Genomic DNA, 20,309 nt, shown 5'->3' on the forward strand with positions numbered 1-20,309 from the left:
TCAGTCCTTAAGCATCTGTCTTCCGCTCAGATCATGATACCAGGGTCCTGGGATGGAGCCCCCACAGGGGGGCTCCCTGCTCCGCAGGAAGCCTGCTTCTCCCTCTCCTACTCCCCCGCTTATGTTCCCTCTCTCATTGTGTCTCTCTCTGTCAGATAAATAAATGAAATCTTTTTAAAAATCCCATATAAATTAATAATAAATTATTAATGTAAATAAATTGTTTTATTGCTTTATGCCATTTTGGCTTACACAAGGTTTCATAGGAATGCTTTTTACTATTGAATACCTGGGGAAACCTGTACTAATTCTAAACAATGTCCATGTTAACTACATGTTCTACATGATCACTTCCGCTCTTCACTCTAGCTATCCCATTATCCAAACCCAGCTAGCTGACTGCAAGTCCTGTTTTTCAGTCCTTTGTGCCAAACTACTTGCTCACATTTTAACCCAACCATCACCATCCCTAGGTTATAAATCTGTGAGGATTGAGCTTCTAACCTCATTTCCATATCCTTTCCTAAAGTATCATTACCTTTATCACACACTTCATTAAACATCGCCATGATTTACTTACACGGTGTTTGCTCAAACTTTTGGCTGCAGTCTTGGGATTACTTAGAACCTTTGTGTATAGAAAGCCTTTGAATAAGATATTCTTCATCACGACTGCCTGGGAGAGCACAAAGGCAGCCACAGACAGAGCAGGAACCCACTGAGTAATAAGGCTCTAATAGTATTGCAACCAGATTTTCTGATTTGTAGATCAGAGGGGGTAAACTAAGAAAACACTTTAAGAAACACATAAAAATGGGGTAGGAAAATTTCCAGTTCTCCTTCATGTTTTAATTAAGCAGGGAGTTTTTGTTCTCAGGGCTCATCTTTGTGTTGCCATTCTTATTCGTGAAAAGCAGTAGATCGATGCATGCTGTGTCCAAACTCTCAAACTGAGGGGCAGGTGGAGGGGAGGGGTCAGAACTGAGAGTGGGTGTTGTTTCTTTAATATAACCATGGGAAGTAGGAACTTTGCAAAGCTTCTTGGCTGGTGGAGATAAACACATGGTAGTGGGAAATCAATGCAGGGGCATGCAGGCTAAAACAGCTGAACAATACCAGCCTACATGGTATTTGATAGGTACTGAATGCCTATAAATTCTTTTTAAATTTATATTGCAACTGGTCAGAATAACTACATTATCACATGGAAGAATAGTCTTGTTTCCTTTTGCAAAATAGGAAAAGCAGGACTCCTACGTTTCTCTTTGTACTTTATAAAATATATAGGTTTAAAAAGCAATAATGTTCACTGTAGCAAATCAAATGATACAGAGATAGACATACAGAAAAAATTTAGTAACCTATCCACTTCCATCTTGCCAAGATGACATACACCTATGAAAAATGTATCTCATATATACATACACATATAAGGTTCTAGTTTTCCATTAAAAAAAAGTCTGTATTTGGGGTGCCTGGGTAGCTCAGTGGGTCAGAGCCTCTGCTCTGCCTTTGGCTTGGATCCTTGGGATCGAGCCCCACGTCAGACTCTCTGCTCGGCAGGGAGCCTGCTTTCTCCTCTCTCTCTGCCTGCCTCTCTGCCTACTTGTGATCTCTTACTGTCAAATAAATAAATAAAATCTTTAAAAAAAAGAAGTCTGTATTTTATTTTTTCCCCTTATCATATCATGGTCATGTATATGGTCAGTAACAGAGATTTAACCTATATTTTTCAATAGCTGTATACTTCTGCACAGCATAGTTATATCATACTGTATTCACCCTATTAATGAACATTCATCATGCTCTCAGTTTTGTGCTAGTATAAAATGTTGTACTGATTATCCTTACCCATACACCTTTAGTTTCTGGTGTTTTTCATTCCATGGTAGAGATATCCAAAACTGGGATTGTTGGGTTTGCAGAATTACTCATTTCACTATACAGTCTTAGTTATTTTTCCAAAACTAACTTAAAATCAGTGCAAACATCAATGACCTTAAGAAGACCAGTAAATATCAACTTAGAGGATCAAGATTTTAATCTGAGAAGCATTAAAATTTCCTTTCAGAATTATTTTCCATCAGGTATATTAACTACATCATTTATATTAAAGATATTGGCTGGCTTTTCACAAGCAATAATAGTTTTTAAAACCAAAATGTTTTAATCAAATAGACTCGAAATGTGTCAAAGTTAAAAGTTGGAGCCTATTTCCCTCCAGCTAGTCTTTATTATCTTCACACACCAAAAATTCCATAAACTCTAAAGCCCATTCCAACTGCAGAATCAGTTGCTGATTAATTCTTTTAAATTATGAGTGAACGTGAACGATATGTTATGAAGAACAAAAATGTTAATGTTGGACTAAAAATGATTCACTGAACTTTCAAAGAACACAGTGGTGCTAGTGAAAAAAAGGGTCAAACACTCCCTTGTTTTGATTTTATTCTCTGGATTTTGGTCTTAGTAACCGAAGAGCCCACTGTCATCTCCATGAGACAGGAATGGGCCCTGCTGTCCAAACACAAGGGTAAGTATACACACTGTCTACAGCTCCACTCCTCCTAGTTTTCTAAAACCACCTCTTCAAAATTATATGGTTTTGCCATGACATTTGGTTTGGGGCTTTGGAATGAGAAGTTGGGCAACATTTTTCTATATTTTTCACAGCATATATTTTCCAACTGTTACTGCTACAGCTACCAACACACTCTAAGACACAAGCGACCAAGCATAAGGTTCCTTGCCTTCAGAAAAACTAAGTTACAGTCAACATAAATTCAGGGAAATTCATTCACATTACCAAAGCATTCTTTGTTTTAGAAATCTACTCGTCGCAGGATTACAAGAAATGTGTGCACCTCTGGTGCATTAACAATGGCATTCAACCAACCAAAATTTAGCTCATATTATTCAAGACCACATTTATTAAGTAAAATAAACATAAGTCCGATTTTGGACACAACTTACTGGCCCAGATGGACTGTGTCCTTTCCTTCAGAACACAAAAGTGGGCAAGTAATTCTACGCTGCCTGTGATGGACAGGCTATTTCACAACCCCACCCCCCAGAGAGCTTAAAGTAACCTGCTAAAAACAGCCCCTCAGGGCTTGGTGGCTCCTGGGTGGCTCAGTGGGTTAAAGCCTCTGCCTTTGGCTCAGGTCATGATCCCAGGGTCCTGGGATCGAGCCCCACATCGGGCTCTCTGCTCGGCGGGGAGCCTGCTTCTTCCTCTCTCTCTGCCTGCTTCTCTGCGATCTCTGTCTGTCAAATAAATAAATAAAATCTTAAAAAAAAAATAGCCCCTCAGGGCTCACATTAGCCTCCTTTGCTGAAGGGCCAGGTGAAAATATAAATTGCTTGAAATACGTCCTGTATTCTGATTCCATAGGAACTACCATTAGCTGAAAATCCCCACTAATCCTCCTGACAGTTCCAACATTAATAACCTTTTTCTCTTTTAACCATTTTTCCAAGCCAGTAGGAGAGGCAGTGTGTTGAGTGTTGAGGACTTGGACAGGCTGGGGCACTGGGATGTCAGGATTCTCATTCCCCCATCAGCCACTCACCCACTGAGTAAGCTTAACCCTTTCAGGATAAAATTCCTCAATTGCAAAAAGCAAATGATAATACCCAACTCAAAAGGCCGCTATACCGGTTGGGAATAATGTGCTATATTTCAGGAGGTTCTCCTATTAAAATACTCAGCAAGTGCACAAAAATAAATGTTAAGACAAGCTCAGTGAGATACTGGTCATCACACCAGAAAAACAAAAATAACCTAAAAAGAAAGGGAGATTGAGGGGCACCTGGGTGGCTCAGTTGGTTAAGTGTCTGCCTTCAGCTCAAGTCATGATCTCAGGGTTCTTGGATCGAGTCCCACATGGGGCTCTCTGCTCAGCAGGGAGCTGCTTCACCCTCTCCCTCTGCCTTTCCTCCTGCTTGTGCTTTCTCTCTCTGTCAAATACATAAATAAAATCTTACAAAAAAAAAAAAGAGAGAGAAAGGGAGGTTGATAAAAATAATCACAGTGCATTAATCCAATGCTATACACATTATGCAGCCAGTAAAAGGATTAAATGGGAAGATGGTTTTGCTGTAAAAGTGGAAAAAGCAAGCGGCAAAAATCACTAAGTATAAATGATTATTGATTTAAGCCAGAAAGAACCCTCCACTATGTGTTTAGTTCCATTTTTATCATAATCAGGTATGTTTTCAAATACGTAGAAAATATCTACGATTATATCAAGCAAATATCCACCCTGAAGAAAACAAGAGGGTTGCCAGAGTTGCCAGTCTTTCCTTTTTCACACTATTCACTTTTGATATTGAGTACATTTATGTATCATAAACCTGTGCTGTTTTTACAATTAAAAATTGAAGACACTGAAGAATGCGATGAATGCGATTAATCACCGTAAAGCACTTGGCTCAAGGCCTAGCGGGCCTTGATGAATGGTAATTATCACAGTTAATTCTATCCAGAAACCACAGAACTTCCTAAGTTAAATGAGGGTATGGAAAGCAAGCAGACCTTGGTAACATGCAGCCAGTTACGCTCGAGTGTGACCCTGATCCGTTTACTTTTTTCAAGTGATAGTTTATGATCTCGATGTGCTGATGGCTTCCTGGGTACCGCCATGAGTCAAGATGGCAAACAGTGTACTTGCAATAGGCACCTTTTATTATATGTCACTTATGCCTCAACAAAATTGTTTAAAAGAAAAAAAAGTGGAGCTAAAATTTTCAGCAGTAATAAGAGGACAGATGGGAGAATGAGATCAGAGTCAGAGGTTTCTAAGGTCTTTGTGTTATTCACAAGAAGTTGTCCATGTGAAGACATTATCGTTAGACTTTGTTACATCAAACAATGTCTTTAATGTGCAAACGCAAGAAAAGAAATAGAGGATATAGCTTCCAGAACACTAGAGGGGAGACACTAGAACAACGAAAACTTGAAAAATCCAAAAGGAGCAGAACAGGAGAGGAAAAGAACCTCAAAGAGAAAATAATGCTATTGACTCTTCATAGCATTATAGCCTGGCTGAACTCACCATGAAAATGCAGAGACTCTTATTAAATAAGAAGCAAAAAGAGGGACTCATTTTTAATCAGTTCAGCCTCACAGGCACAGGGCGTGCACGTGCGTGTGTGTACAGAAAAAAGGATCAGATATCTCCCCTCAACTCAACGTTTTTAAACTGCCTTTCTGAAGCCTTGAAATTAATGGAAGGAAAGTTCTTTATACCAAAAATAACAAAGGGAACGGACTTGGTCGGGAGGGGAGAGGGTGAGGGAAGTGTCAGGGAGGCAAAGACAACCGGCGAGTAGACAGCGTGTTTGTCTGCCAGGACCTCAGCGGAGGGAAGATGCAAGGCGCAGGGAGGTGTCCAGCGGATCCCGCAAGGGGCCACCCTTCCTACCTACAGTGAGGCCCTCCGGCCAGCATGGGGGCTCCCCTGGGAACCCTCGAGCTCCTCCCTCCAGAGGAGGTCTGAAGGTACAGAGCCCTCCCCAGCCTGGTGGAGCCGGCACTCTTCGGACACATGTGAACTCAACACGGCCACGCCAAACGGCACAATTCATCCATCCTTTCATGCAATCTGCAAAACAGGGTAGATGGTTCTAATCCATCTTATCTGGAAAACAGATGGAAAATTCTTCCCAGAAGTTAATTCTTTAGTCTTATTCCAAAAAAAAAAAGGAGGCCACGTGGCTCCTCTGGCCCTGTGCACTTGGCAGCGCCGTCCCGGCCTCTGCTGATTGGACACGTGTTGGGGCGGCCGTGCAGGCGACGGTGGGGGAGACCCTCGGTGACGAAGGACGGTCTGCCCTACAGCCCGCTGCCCAGGAATGGCAGGCACCTCCACACATCCTTCCCTGCCCAGTTATCTGGGGATCTCACCGATGGGGTGCTAACATAGAACTGGAATCAGAGGAAGAACCAAAAGACAGACAAATCATAAAAGACTTTATGATGGAGAACAAGCCGAGGGCTGCTGGAGGGGAGGTGGGCGGGGGATGGGCTAATGGGTGACGCGGTATTGAGGAGGGCGCTTGTCCTGTTGCCCGCAGCCCGATATACGTAAGTGATGAATCACTGAATTCTACTTCTGAAAACGAAACAAAACAAGACCTAAAAAACAGGGTTTCTCCTACAAGCTCTGCCTTAATCTCGTTGAGCAATACTGAGCCAGTCCACCCCATTACCATTAGAGGTCCCCCTAATCATCAAGAAAGTGGAAATGACACTATCTGTCTCATAGGTCTTTGTGGAAAGCTAATAAAATGATGTACTTTGAAACCCGTATTATATTGTGGGAATGCAAAGTGTACTCATTTCCTACAACTGGTAAGACGGCTTTAAGGCTTCATAGTACCTTTGCTTGCATAACACCATTGCCTGCAGAGGAGGTCACAGAGTTTCAGCTGACATCTATGATGGGCCTAATGTGCCCACTCTTAGTGACAATCTCTTCTGCCCCTCCTACCTTTGGAACAGCTTTGGTATTTGGGGCAGTGTTCACTGGTCCAGGGATGGGCATGTGATCCGAAGGGGAGTAGTCTTAATACTTCTCTTGTTCTGGCCACAGTTGAGTGTTTCAGGGATGAACATCTGACTTGATTCAGGCAGATGATTCCCTAAACTATGAGTCCCTGCCCTATGCTTTTCAGACATGGAGCCAGAACATCCTTTCTGTGGCCAAATCTTAAGACGCAAAACCTAGAACCTATCGGCACTCACATTATCTGCTTGGCCTATACCATTCTAGGAGATGAGGGGGTTGGTGTTGACCTTCAATTAATTCTCTAGTTTCAGCTATAAAAAAATGCCTGCCCTCAGCTGGGCCCCATCCAAAGTGCTTTTTTTTTTTTAAAACATTTTATTTATTTGTTTGTCAGAGAAAGAGAGAGAGAAAGCAAGCATGAGCACAAGCAGGGGTAGCAGCAGGCAGAGGGAGAAGCAGGTTTTCTGCTGAACAGGGAGCCTGACACAGGGCTTGGGGCTCCATCCCATAACCTAGGATCATGAGCCAAAGACAGATGCTTAACTGACTGAGTAGCCCAGGCATCCCAAGCTAACCACTTTTTTTTTTTTTTTAAGATTGTATTTATTTATTTGAGAGAGAGAGAGTGCACGTGCAGGGGCAGTTGCAGAGGGAGAGAGAGACGCAGACTCCCCGCTGAGCAGGGAGCCCGACACAGGGCTCGATTCCAGGACCCCGGGATCATGACCTGAGCCAAAGGCAGACGCTTCCCAGACTGAGCCACCCAGGTGCCCCCCAAGCTAGCCACTTTTTAAGAAGATTTCAAACCAGTCTTCCTCAAATTGGCCTCATTTTCACCTACAATTTCAGGGGTGGCTGGTACAACTAGTTCCTGGGTCATGCACGTGTGCTCTGGTGCAAAATGAATTAATTTTCTGATTGCTATTGTTGAATTAGTAATCAACTGTCTGTTTTCTAGCTTTCTAAATATTATGACTTATTTATGACTTAAAAACAAAACAACACACCAAGCACTGTGATCTCTTTGAATGGATCTCAGAAAGCAGAAGAGGAGTTAAATGTTTGTGTTACACCTTCCTTTAGCAGAAAACTTGAGTTCTGTACAATATACTTTCACTCTTCATCATACTCAACCCTCTTTGGTGGTCCCTGTGGGTCAGGCCTCCTCCAGGCTCTTTACCTAGGCCATCCTTCCCAGTCTTGTGCTCCAGATTTCAAAACTATTCCTCTTCCCATGTGATATTCCTAAATTACAGGATTATATGCCTAACCCAGCTTAGAAAAGTCAACAGATAACCCAACTTTATGTTGAGGTATCAGGGATCGACTTGCTCCTATTTGGAATAGTTATGGTTTTTGAAAAGTGACTTGTGTTTCTTTGTATGTGTGTGATTTCAAAACTCATGTTCACCACAAGTGATCTGAAAAGTATAGAAAAGCATAGAGAAGAAAAATAAGATCAACTCTTATTACACTCTTCTTAAAATTTTTTTTCTTTTTATATACATGATAACCAGCATATGGATAGACCCGGTCCCAGTGACCCTCTTATGGCTTATACCTCCAGGAATTTATAATTAAGTGGATGAGAGAAGAAACTCCTGGAGGATGAACCAAATAGGCATCTAACGACTGAATGAAAGAAATATCACCAAACATCTTGTGATAGAGAGCATGTTATAACACATCGGAAGAGGCAAAGTTAAGAGACACGTTGTTGACTAGGGTCTGGCAGAGAGAAGTAAAAAAAAAAAATAAAATGCTCTATTCTTCTGTCCGATGGCCAGGTGTGTAAGACATAGCTTCACAAGCCAGAGCCTCTCTTCCGAAAACGGCCCCCACCCTCTGGATTAATCCCATGACTCGCCTCTCAATGTTATACAGGACTAGATGAGGAATGGACACCTGAGGCAAGTTTAGGCCAGTTTGATAGATTCTTTCTAAAGAGAATTTGGAGTGGAAAGAAAGAGATGTATCCATTTCGATCAGCGCTTGAATAAAAGAACCTTCAAACGAAGAGTGGATGGACATCCTCCATGCTGGGCTTGGTGAAGTAGAGACAGAAAGAGCAGCCAGGGTGGGGGGAGGTGAGCAGAGCCTCTGAGGAATGGGGGCAGAAACCATCATGTTCCAGAATTCATGGCCTTTATCGAGTTTCTGGAGGGAGGCAGAAACCATCATGTTCCAGAATTCATGGCCTTCATCGAGTTTCTGGAGGGAGGCCCCTGCCATTCTTCACTTCATTACTTGTGTTTCCATGACGTACATGTTTTCTTATAACCAATGTAGCTCTGCTGAATGTATTTCCATTCCCTGAGCCTTGGCTAAGATCCCAGGCCATGTGCAGCCTTGTGTCAAGAGCTTAGCTAATGGACACCAGCCCCTCACGCAAGGGCCTTCCCTAGATAACAGCCTGTAGAACGACAGGTTAACATCAGTTCCTGATAGGACTTCTCTAAAGACCCTTGTGATCAATAGTCACCCCTACCTCCTAGGGCCTTCCCTCCTGCTACCCTTAGGTAAGATCTGGTGGAACTTACCAAAATCCACACTTTGTGGTTTGAATCTTCCGATCAGGCCTTAGCCCAGGAACCCCAAAGCAGGACAACCACAGCCTCTGACAAAGGCATGTGCTCAGGTCCTGAGCCTGCACCCCGCCTTGACCTCCTTGTTTAGCCCCTCAAGGTAAGCGGTGCGCTTTCCCCAGAACCTATAAGTAGTAAATCTCTCTATTTCAGTTTCTGTTGTGGTCTTCTGTTTTGCTCACCATCCAGCAACTTTACAGGGCTCTACTTAACAAATGTTAACTTCATAAAGTGTAACACCCTCCAAGATAGATCATGCTCTCAGGAGTGCAGAGAGATGAGTGTGGGGGAATGGGAGTACCCGAGGGAAGGAAATCAGCTGGACGGCTACTGACAAAGTTCCGGATTTAGGTAAAAAGGACGAAGAAGAGAAGCATTGGTGACAGGAAGGGAGCAGTTGAATGTGAGACACATTCAACAGGAAGGATAATCTACTGGGTTACCAGGAGGTGAAGAACAAATTGGAGGAAAGATGGCTCCAACCCAGATGGGATGATGTCACCATCAAAGGAAAGAACACAGGGCGGCTGCGTAGCTAAGGGAAGAAGGGTTAAGATTTTTATCCTGGACGTGCTAAGTTTGAAGTGATGATGGAACATCGAGTAGAAACATACGGACCGACACCTGGTCCTAGAATGCAGCCTACAATACCCTTCAAGCCAGAGAAGCGAGTTCAGAGTTCTTTACATATGGAAGCCATGAATGAGCTCTCTGAGGGAGAAAGGATTTAGAGAGAAATGGAAGAAAAGGATCTCTGGTAAATGGCTGCGTTTGAGGGCAAAGAAAAAAGACAACACTTGTCAGGATTGAAAGAAAACCGGAACAATGTGGCATCTCAGATTTCAATAGAGGACAACTTTAGGATATTAAATGGTGCAGGGATTGAGAGGAATAAAAGTGGAAAGAGATTATTTCTTGCATCATTGAGGAAGTTTCTGACATTATACTTTCAGTGGGGCTAGGGACAGAGTGGCTGATTTAATGTGTTTAAAATCTTGAAAGAGAAATGAGAAAACAAATGTGTTATGTGCCAGAAGACACACTGAGAGCTTCAGTGGTAGAATCTGAGAATTCAGATGGGCAACTCGTGAGGGCAGCAGATTTAGGTAGTCTGGGTCAGAGTTTCCACAGCCAAGAAAAACGTGAAAGTTTTAAAGAAAACATCCTAGAATCCAAAGAAATTGAGAGAGAGGGTCCTGAAGAAGGATGGGTTTATCAGACAGGAGGGTTAGGGGTCATTTCGGATACAGGAAACACAGATGTGCGTGTCCCAGACGTGGGCTGCCTCTTTGAGCAGCACATGGCAGAGCACCCACCCTTGGTCTCTGTTGGCCGACCTCCCTGCCCAGGGAGACAGCCCCAGGTCCCAAGCAGAAGGAAGGACAGGAAGGCGTTCTAGAAGAGAGAGGTCACAGTCATACTTTATCCTCGGGGACGAGGCTCCTGTTCTTGAGCTACAGACGTAATCTCCACTCACCTGCATGTCCTTGAATTCTCTTGTTGACTTGTGAAACCAACCAGCGGCCCTTGACCTTGCCCAAAGGGCAGTTAATGTCTCACTTTGTCCCACACTCTTCATTTACTGGTGATGAGAAAAAGCCATGGTCCTATCCACAAGATCCAAGAGCTCATGGCACTCAAGGAGATGCAGAAAACCCCGAGTCAGAAAGTGCCCTCTAGGTGCAGAGACCGGCTGCACATGCCTCGCTCCCCTCCTCTTTCCCACCCTGGAGACTGCAGGGGAAACACAGATACAGAATCCCTAGTGCTCTGCCTTCATTTCCCCTCCGCAGAACTGAGCCATTGGGCCCGATCGTGGTCTCATGGGCCCACATAATCTCCTTCACTGAAACCTTTCTCTCCACTTTCCTTTCTACCAAATGTTACTTAGGAAAACCTCGCCCTATTTGGGAACAAAAAAAGATCCTAATTATGGCCACACACCAAACGCAGCGCTAGACATACTTCATCCGTAAGGAACGGGCAAATCCAAGGTTCAGACAAACAAATGAAAAGGCCATCTCCACCAGCAGGTCATAGAGGTAAGGCAGCCTCCTTAGAAAAGAATTCTACCTGTTTTCTCATTCTTCAGTGAATTTGCTTTCCTGCCGACATTAAGGGACAAAATAGGTATATCTTTTACACTTGTTCTCACAACCAGTGGGACACCTGGCACTTGCTACCTTCTCTACCAGTGTTTGTTGCTTCGGATATAAGGTGACGTGTGCCTTGATTCTGCATATTCTTTTTTTGTTTTAATTATTCATAGGTTATTAATCTATTAATGGAATGTAATTATTAACATTATTAATGTATTATGAAATATACTCATGTAGAAGTGATATATTAGTAACTGCATTTCATGATAAATGCATTGTAATAATTTAGCTAATACAGATTTATAAAAATTATAAATATATAACATATAATATATAAAAGATTTATATTAATCATGATTTAATAAAGAATAATAATTTAATGTAATATATTGTGAATAAAAAGTAAATACATTGTAATAATTTCATTGTAAGTACACAGTATTTCATTTTTATTTTATTTATTTTTTAAAGATTTTGTTTGTTTATTTGTCAAAGAGAGAGAGAGCACGCACAAGCAGGGGGGGCTGCAGGCCAAGGGAGAAGCAGACTCCATGCTGAGTAAGGAGTCCAGTGTGGGACTCGATTCCAGGACCCTGGGATCATGACCTGAGCCAAAGGCAGACGCTTACCCAACTGAGCCACTCAGGTGCCCCAGTACACAGTATTTTAGGTACACATACCCTATCACTATTTATGACTTTGTTTCTTTTTTTTTTTTATGACTTTGTTTCTGTGGGAAAAATGGAAAGTGAATTCAGAGGGCCAAGAAAATTCTTACAAACAGGCTTTTGGAGCACTACCAATTTGTAAATCACGCAATAGATGGTCATTATTTACATTGTAAATGTCTTTAACTTTTATTTTGATTTTTGAGTTTTCTGACTGCTTTCAATCTAGCTCTTATAAACAGACCCTCATAGAATAAGAAATGAACCCAAACTATGAGGGGTCCAGGGGACTGGGACTCATTGCCAGGACTTTGGGGCTCTCGTCTCCAGCTCTCTGCCATGGGCAGGGCCACAAGAACCTACAGAGTCCTTTAGTTTGATCCACTTCCACTGGCTCTATTTTTGTATCCCCATATTTAGCACACACAGCTATCTTTATCGCTCCAGCTGACTGGCATGCGAGTCCCCAGGGCATCAGAGTTATACAAGATTATTGAAGCATACTTCCTACTCTTGAAATAAGACAATGCAGAATGCCAAAAAGACATCAGCAAGCGATCACAATGTTAGAAGGAGTGTGTGTGTGTGTGTGTGTGTGTGTGTGTGCGCGCGCGCGCGCGCGCACGCACGAATTTCCTAAAGGTTTCTTTCTTTGTACTAAGTTGTATGCATTATTAGAAACACAATATTTATAATGCTTCCTGGAAATACGTCTTAGGCTGTGTAATGAAATCTATTCCTATGCCTAAATTCACTTGAAAACATTAAGAAGTAAGGCTTCTTACCATCACGTAACCCAGATTTCAAAAACAGGGAACTTTTTAACCTCTATTACCCTCTTCTCAGTCGGGGCATCCATTAGTTACATGGTCTAAATGAACAGCTGAATTGTTCTAAAGGAAGAAACTCAAACACTGCCAAGCTTTTGCTTGCTTCTCAGTCCTTCAGTTTTAGCTGATTCCTGTAACAGTGGCCAGCAGAATCGATCACAAAGGAGAAGACTGAGTCCTGAACAGATAGTAGGATCTCACAGACCAAGCTTCACATGTTACTGATATAACTCTAGCTCTTCTCTTCAGATCTGCTGAATCCACTATCATGAGCCTCGTCCCAATGGGGATGTGTGCTAAGAGTAAAACAGACATCCAATGTCAAAGACTTGGTCCAAAAAAAAAAAAAACGTAGACTATCTCACTAATAACCTTTTATATTGATTACATGTCAAAATGATGATGTTTTGATATGTTGGATTATATAACTACATTTTTTAAAAAGATTTTATTTATTTATTTGACACAGAGAGATCACAAGTAGGCAGAGAGGCAGGTAGAGAGAGAGGGGGAAGCCGGCTCCCTGCTGAGCAGAGAACCCGAACTGGGCTTGATCCCAGGACCCTGAGATTATGACCTGAGCAAAGGGCAGAGGCTTAACCCACTGAGCCACCCAGGCACTCCTGTAACTACATTTAAAAGACCAATTCTATCTGGGGGCACTGGAGTAGTTCCAGCAATTAAGGGGTCAATTCTTGATTTCTGCTCATGTCGTGATCTTAGGGTCCTGGTTTTGAGTGGCCCAATGTGGCATCTGCTTGAGATTCTCTCTCTCCTTGCTCATGCTCTCTCTCTCTCAAAAATAAATAAGCTCTTCAAAAAATTAATTCTGTTCCTTCTCTTTCTTTCTTTTTTTTTAATGTGGCGACTAGAAAATACAGAATGACATTTGTGGCTCACATTTGATTTCTACTGGACAGCCCTGGTCTAGAAGCTTCCACAACAAACGGCAAGGCCTGTAAGTGGTCTTTAAGATTGGAAGCCAGAGCTGCTGCAGAATTGTGCTCCCAATCAGGCTAACCAGAGGAGAATCTGACTTGGAATAAAAGTTAAAGCATACTCTGTGTGTTTAGTTTCTCCACCCAAAGAATTTGCTTCATTATTTTTTATTAACATATGATGTATTATTTGTTTCAGGGGTACAGGTCTGTGAATCATCAGTCTTATACACTTCACAGTACTCACCATAGCACATACCCTCCCCAATGTCCATAACCAACCACCCTATCCCCCCCCCAGCAACCCTCAAGTGTTTTGTGAGATTAAGAGTCTCTTATGGTTTGTCTCCTTTCTGATCCACCCAAGGAATTTTAAGAGTACCCAACCTGACAGTGACATTACAATTACGGGCACAAGCCACTAGGAAAGAGAACTGTTACTGTAGTATACGCAACACCCACCTTCCTTCGCTCTTTCCTAATCGATAACGCAGCCTTCATTTCAGCTCTGTGGTTGCTAACTGTGCCTATCCCACTAGCGAGTGAATCAAGAATTCGCTTGCTTTGAGTTTTTGCTGTTTGTTCCCCAGCCACTGCTTCTAAAAGGAAGACCAGGCATCCTTTCATGGAAAATAGAACTATAAATTTGATATTTATACAATTAATAGAAAAATAAAGCTTTTAGAGTTTTAGGAATGGACAACCAATGCAAGTTTATTATTAGAGAGCACTGTTAGCGGACACACACACACACACACACGGAAAAGTTCACACTGACCCCAAGTGTTGATATACACAAAAAGTTCAGTACCAACCCCTGATGTGGGATTACCAGATTACTGAATCAAAAACATACGGGGGGGGGGGGGGGGGGTCACTGCTGCCAGCAAAGAATTGTGTAACTGCTGGTAAAAACAACAGTGATTTCAGGAGTGGATTGAAAACAAAACAATAACATCTTTGTAATGTTCTGAAATTGTTGCAGGAATAAAATTGAGACTGGCTCCTTTGCATTTCCCAGTCCGATCTGCTGACCATCTTGTCTGCCCATAATTGTTTTCTGCCATTCATTTCCTCCAATTGTCAATTATTACTAAAACAATTATAAAAAAAAATGTGTGTCTTTGTTTCCTGTTGCTGATGAATATAGTGAAGTCACAGACCAGGCTAGTGCATCATAATCTTTTCCATTACAATGAATTATGCTGTCACAAACAGGATACAGCTCTTTACTGGGCAAAGAGGCGGTAAATGGGGCTGAATTAGCTCAGATGTTATTGTCAGCCATGATAGCAAGAAATCAACCCTGGACCTTAACTCTCCACTTTTCTAAAACACACCGGTTTTTGTTCCTGATTATAAGAGTAGTTAGTGCATGCTTATCTTGAAGAACATGCTTATCCTGGAAACAAAGTAGAAAATGAAAATCCCCATTATCCCACCAAGGAGAGATTCCTATTGTTAATATTTTGATATGTAAATTTTTAGGTAACTAATTTTCATATAAACATATACAATTGTTAGGTAAATGAGTTCACACTATGTATATAATTTTTTGCCTTCTTTTTCACTTAACATTTACTAAAAACATTAACTATTTTAATTAATGGCTATGTGAAATTCCACATTGTGGAACACTGACAATTTCCTCATTTTGTATATTTGTCCAAAATGTGCCCATTACAAATAGATATGCATTCTTTCACATACATTTTGGTCTCAATCTATGAATATGTCCTTAGGATATATTCCTAAGAGAGAGATTACTCACTTTTGACTAAGAACTATACTGTGTATCTTGAAGTAAATATTTAGAATAAAAGGTCTAGGAAATTTTCTTAACAATTAAAGCACGTATGTGCATTAAAAGCTTAATAACCAAACTTGATAACATGTGTCCTCCTAACAAGATAAAGAAGTGACATATTTTTCATGGTTACAAAGTTTAAGGTAAATCTGAAATGTATCTATTCAAAAGACCCTTCAGGCCAAGCAACTGTAAGGGGGTATATAATTCCACGAAGTCCTTTTCCAGAATCTCCTAGCACAACTAGCCCCCAAACCATTTAGGAGCCCACAGATGTTTCTGCAGTGATTCTGTGAACTCTTGGTTTCCTAACAAGCTTGCTGCTAGACGGGGTCAGCGCTGTCCCTGCCTGGCCTGGGCGTCGTTACCTGGGACGGCCACTAGAGGACAGCCGGGGACAGAGAAAGGCGTTCGTTTTTTTTTTTTTCTTTTTTCTTTTTTTTTTTTTTTTAACATTCGTAGGCCTGTTTTTGGAATAATCTTTAACTCATCTGATAAGCAAGGAAAAGTAAAACACGAGGCACGGAAGGTTAAACCAATTTCGGAAATAAATGACCATGAAAGTAAAGAAATACGGAATTCTCCGAGTATATACACTTCCCTTTCGGGGGAAATTAACCAAAAGGTGCAGAATTCTGAGAGCTACCAGTTAGAAAAAATTAAAGACCAGGAATCCAGCTAAAAATCAGGTGACAGCATGAGCAATTGGTGCCTTTGGATCTTTGCAGATGCAGAAGGGGAATTCAGAGCTGATTGCTGGCTTGGGCTTCCTACACACCTGCTTTTCACTCTCTGTCTCTCGCTAGTTAAGGAGTCATGGACAGATTACTTAACCTCTCCGAACCTCCATTTCCTCTTTTATAAAAGGTGGCTGGCGATGCAGCCTGCCCCTGGGCGGCTGGGAGCATCACCTAAAAGTCTTGGCATGAAGGAAATGCCCAATGAGGGCTGGCCCGTTGTGATCTCTTCTGCTTCTCTCCTTCCTCCTAAGCTGTTTCCCATTTCCAGCTGCTCGCTTAGGATTTCTACCTGGCTGTCCCATCAGGGCATCAAAGTTAAGACCTCTAAAACCAAAGTCCTCATCTCCCCACCTCACTCCCTGACCTGCTGCTATCCCTCTGATTGGCTATTTCTTAGAATAGAAACATAACACGAAACATAACATCCTCTCTGATGCTTCCTCTCCTCCTGTAACCATCACCAATTACTTTACAAAACATGTCGATTTGTTCTCTAATGCGTCTCCATCTGGTTTCCTTCTCTCTGCTGTCACCAGAGCCCAGGCCTTGGCAACCTGCTCTCTCTGCCCCACCAGGTCCTGTCCTGAACGGGCAAATTCTATTGATGTCATTTCCCTTTCCAAAGCCCTGCAGTGGCTTCCCAGTGGCTTTAAATTAGATTCTAAACTCCCCTATCCAGCATCACAGTACCACCAGTCTGACCCCGAACCTCCTCCAGATGCCTCTCTCCGGCCCCATATGCTCACTGCCTCAGCCCCTGCCAACTGTTGATGCACACTCCCTGCTATGGTGGCCCAATTTAGGAAATTAAAGCAGAGGACACCCACATATGTGTGAATTTCAGATAAACAACAAATAATATTTTTGAACATGTATGTCCCATGCAGTGGCTTCACACACACACACACACACACACACACACACACCTGTGCAATAGGACAGAGATATGCTAAAAAAGTTCATTGTCTAGCTGAAATTCACATTTAACTGGGAATCCTGTTTTCCGTCTGGCAGTCCTCCTCCTTGGGTACACCAAGAATATTGCTGTCCCACTGGCATGCACAGAGGCCCACATACACAGCTCCAATCTTGTTCTGGACACTCTTGTCTCTTGCCATAGTCATTAGCTGTTCTGCCCTGCAAGTTGCTCGGCCTCAGAACTCCAGGAAGCCCACCTAGATTAGGACTTACCTGGTACCCCCCATCTACATCGTTCATTTAGTTAATATGAATCAAGAAGTTGGTGTCAGGGGCTTTGTATCTTACATAATTCCCTTTCTCTGAGTAAATGCTGAGTTAACAAAGGTAAAGATTGCCGGATAAGGAGAAAAACTCAATCAATATGCTTTAGTGGCGTGTGCTGTTGTTAACCTGTCACATAGGGGTATGCGGGGATGAGAAAACCTCCAGAGGCCACTTATCACAGCCAAACTAAAACCAAAATGTGACCCCCTCCACGGCACCTGGCCCAGGTGGGTGTGGCCACCTGGCCTTAGCAAGCTTCTCCCCACACTCCAAGCCAACACATCCCACAAGTCGTGGACCACATGCAGTGACTTTGCCGGCTCTCAACACTTCACACTATCTCTTCAATAATCTGATTTCCCCTGTATTTAAATGGGAGGGCCAGATGTGGCTCTATCATGAGACCTATAAACACAGAGCAATCATAAGAGTCATGTTGGAAACCAAGCAATACATCTCTATTTAACAGAAAACCTAAAAAAATGTTGACAATTTTTTTTTCAAAATTGGCTAACTCTACCTTCAAATAGTCTGAGGAGCTTGAAATTACATCAAGAAACCAGTGAAACGATTAAACAATCCTCCCCCAAAATCTATTTTAAATGATTGGGATTTCATGAATATATTTATAATCATCTGTGGGGCCTCCAGAAACCAATGACCCACCATAAGGTTTCCAAAAGTGAAAAATATATATTTTTTTAGAATAAAAAGCATAATGCCAAATTTTCTCTATTATTTAAACATTCGACAGTATTTAAGCCATTTTTATTCTCGTAATGTAAATATACAAATGTGTCAGATGAGAAAGTTGTTTTGAAACCGTTAAGAGCAGGGAGTTCAGCGTTCCCAGAAATCAAGATAACCGTCAGCACCATCTCTATCACTAGATCCACGTGGAGGGGCAATTAAAGACATTACCTGGGGCTTCACTTTGTGGAAATAAGAAAACAGATTCAGAAATAACTTTACAGCACAGGAACATCTTGGAAATGCATGCTAAGAGTTTGTCTCTTCAGATCTACCATTTTATCCAGATTAATTTTATTTCCCTCTTTCTTTGTACGGTTCAAGTTCAATGGAGAAAACTTGTTCTCCCTATTCAAGAATACCACACTTGACTACAGTTTCCAAGGAATAAATTCTAATATTCTAATTTAAAAAAAAAAAGAAAAACAACCCTTAAATTCTCCTAGGAAAGAGAGCAGCCAGAAGACTCCACGTGGAGACAGATCCATGTCCTGGCATCCTCTCCCCAGTCGCAATCTGGTGACCTCAGCCTTTCTGGCTCCCAGCTTTGCTATCTCCTTGCAACAGATTCTAAACATACCAATCTCAAACTGGGATAATGCAAAATAACAGCAACACGTTTCCTTCTGCTCTTTCTTGTCAACAGACCACAAGAAATATATTCTTTTGTTGTCCTTGTGACAACATTAATCAAGTTCCGCCCAGACACAAATGTGGGTATTCTCAGCAGTGGATGCAAATAGGGTGCATCATTTAAACAAACGTACTTGTTTGATGGCAAGGAATGTTAAAAGAATTTGGAATGTCCCTAGGAGCTTTCCAAGTTTTTGTGGACAGCATCTACTGTTCTTGGATTTAACCCATTCCTTTTCCACCTTTCCTCTTCCAAACCCGGGGTCAATTTTCAGGTCACTCAGAAAATGTACGTGACACGAATGTTTTGAAACCACAACTTAAATGTAAATAATTATTGCAAACAGTTTCTATCACTGGAGCTGGTCAGTGATGTTTTTGGTGCTTCTGGAAGGTTTTCCTTTGTCTGAAAATGAATGTCCAGGAAAAGAAGCTCTGTAGGAAAAACAACAATAGCAACAACAACTTTCTCTTTGCTTACTTTTCTGCCAAATTTAACTTTTAATTAAAGCAACTTTTCTAAAGTTGACTATGTTTGCTTGCGAGCCGATTTAAATGTATTCTAAGCCAGGAGTGATCGAAGGAATGGTACACGGATTATTAAGCAGCAATTTGAAAGGACTGGACAGACAAACTCAAGAAATTATTTTTCAAAAATGATCTTTAGTAAAATTATTTATACTATTTACTCCCTGGTGATGATGAAGCAGAAGAATACTTTAGAGCTATCTTAAGGAAACAACTACGATTTCAAAAAAATATTTATCATTGTTAAAAACTGAAGATGTCATGACAGAGACTGGTTTCTGCATTTCTTCAGAAATATAAGCAAGTTTCTGAGCTCTTCTTGAGGCTGTGCCCTCACAGGATACATACTGTCTCTGGTTGATGCCCATTGCTCCCGATACGCATGTAGACACAACAATGGTTGGTCTTAAAAATGACACTTACCTTAACTCACAGATGTGGACTCATTTCCAGCTCATTCCTCTGTTGAACTATCTCTTTCCACTTCAACAGCCCTTCCCAAGCGTTTCTTCCATGCATGCAAACTCTTAGAGATTTCTGTTCTGTCTTCTAAAACGCTGCCATCACCTCCATTGCCCCAGCACTGGTCAAAGTGGGAAGAGGAAAAAATTTCAAATTTGCAAGCTGTTTACGCCTCAGGATGACAGTGAAGCTGCTAAGCTTTGAGCTCAATGAATTAAAGGTTGTTTGGCTAAATGGCAGGCACACTTCCTCCTATTCTTTCTGAACTTAGTTTTCCTGCCTCCCCTGGAGCTTTTTCCTTTCCTGGGCTATAAATAGGCTGGTCGTAAGAGCACTGAGGAAAGAAGAAGGCAGGAAATGTATTTGATTTCAAAAAGCAGTCTGAGGTGTGTGTGTGTGCACGCGCGCGTGTGTGTGCGTGTGTGTGTGTGTGTGTGTGTGTGTGTCTCAAGTGAATACCAATAAACAAGCTAAGGGAAATTCAGCTTTGGTCACGGTACCATAGTCAAAGT

General features: G+C 41.9%; 1 protein-coding gene across 2 annotated transcripts in view; it reads right to left on the reverse strand.

Moving 5' to 3' along the window:
- Positions 1 to 20,024, reverse strand: part of RASGRP3 (RAS guanyl releasing protein 3) — a 104,546-nt gene extending 84,522 nt beyond the window's left edge. For both annotated transcript variants that reach the window (XM_047744147.1, XM_047744148.1), the window contains exon 1: positions 19,759 to 20,024. The gene's annotated coding sequence lies outside the window, so the exon portion shown is untranslated. The remainder of the gene's footprint in view (positions 1 to 19,758) is intronic.
- Positions 20,025 to 20,309: the final 285 nt, after the last annotated feature.

Source organism: Lutra lutra, chromosome 9 (assembly GCF_902655055.1).
Source record: "Lutra lutra chromosome 9, mLutLut1.2, whole genome shotgun sequence".
Lineage (NCBI taxonomy): Eukaryota > Metazoa > Chordata > Mammalia > Carnivora > Mustelidae > Lutra > Lutra lutra.